This window comes from Frankliniella occidentalis, unplaced genomic scaffold (assembly GCF_000697945.3).
Source record: "Frankliniella occidentalis isolate FOCC.00 unplaced genomic scaffold, Focc_3.1 Scaffold439, whole genome shotgun sequence".
NCBI classification, from domain to species: domain Eukaryota; kingdom Metazoa; phylum Arthropoda; class Insecta; order Thysanoptera; family Thripidae; genus Frankliniella; species Frankliniella occidentalis.
In genome coordinates this window covers 81,134-82,902 of record NW_026267558.1, presented here as the reverse complement: position 1 = coordinate 82,902, position 1,769 = coordinate 81,134, and positions in this window count along the sequence as shown.

Sequence of the window (1,769 nt, the reverse complement as noted above, 5' to 3'; positions counted from 1 at the left end):
TGACAAAGCGGACATAAGGCCATACGGAGGACATCGGTGCAGGACATATGACACCAAAAGTCCATTGAAAGGACTGACAAAGCGGACATAAGGTCAAATAAAGTCATAGGACGGACACATGCTCAGACATATTGTACATGGTATTGCCATAATTAAGACTTATTTTGGACATTTGGGACATTGCATGTTACATACGAAGACATAAAATTCATGTCATTTCCATGTCGTTCGGCTCGTCAGGGAACTCAGGTGGGATTCGCAAAAAGAGTAATCCAAGTGGGGTAAGGATGATAACAAAAAAAACTGGGGGGCGGGGAATAGAGTAAAGTAAACAAGGAACGCAACGCTGACAGAGTAGGTCAGGAAGCCGGTACACTTTCCTGTACGTTTCATGTTTCCAATGTTGAAAGAACAGAATGCAAATGCCACGACATGCCGCGGAAGTGTTTTGTATGTAAAAAGCAAGACGGGGAAGTAGCTCACTTTTTCGGGTTAGTAATGTTTGATTGGAAAATCTCATTATGAAAGAACATTAACTTACACGACATTTAACCTAAAACTTTGTAGATTGCCTGGAAATGAGAAATTAAAAGAAATATGGTTGAAATGGATTTGCGAACTAGTTAATTGCAACTTAAGTGATATTCCCAAGCGACCGCTGTTATGTTCAAACCATTTCAAGGCTGGAGACATATTGTCAAGGAAACTAAGGACGGGCTCTGTGCCTATTGGGGCAGATCTTCCGTAAGTATCAACAAATAGAATTAGTATTGTCAGATTGTCTATACCAAGTAATCTTATCTATCGCTTCTCTTTCTAGAAACAGTAATGTCATACCACCTAGGACAGAAAAAATTAGATTTCCTAAATCTGCCTCAGAAATAGAAGAGGCAAGTAATATTTTAATGCCAACAGCTTTCATGTTTGCCTCTTGATCTAGGAAGTGGGATCTTAAACCTCACCTTCAACTAAATTCTATTCTTCCTCGCCACACAACACTGTCGAATTAAAGGGCAGATCTGTCGGGTCGGTATTCACTGGCGTAGGGGTTCAACGTGAGGGAGCCAGATAGTTGTGGGTCGATCTTGAATATGGTATCTAGTATAAATCTACATCCGAATGTCCATCTTGCCGCCCACTCAACAGTGTTAATTTAAAGGGCTTATCTGTTGGAACCTTAATCTACATCTGAATCCATGCAAACACCTTTATTTACTTGAACTCAACAATGTTTTTCTAATCTTTTATGATCTTACTCTAGGAGGAGAATGATCTTTTTCAAGACGCCTCTTGTGATACCCAAGTTCACAACAGTCCTTTTCACAACGCCTCCTGTAGTACCCAAGCTGAGAACAATCTCATCCATGATGCCTCTTGTAGTGCCAAGGATGAGAACAATCTCTTTAATGACACCCCTTGTAGCAATATTGCTTTTGCAAACCCACCATATATTACAATTGGTCAAGAAGAAGAATACACAAGTCTTGTGTCAATTGATGTTCGTGGCAGAAATGATGAGATTGTTGAAGTAAGCTATACATGTTTTTTAACAGAGTGCAAGAAATGGTTCAAACAACTAATTTTTTAAAATTTTCCAGTCTTTTATAGATGTCAATGCCAATGACGTACAACTTGAACATTCACATGGAGCAGATGCGTTAGAAAATGAGGATGATCTTAACACTAGCTTTTTGTCCTTACAATTGGATGAGGTATTTACTGGATTTACTTGAGGTTATTTTGATACAAATTCTATGTACTATAAAATT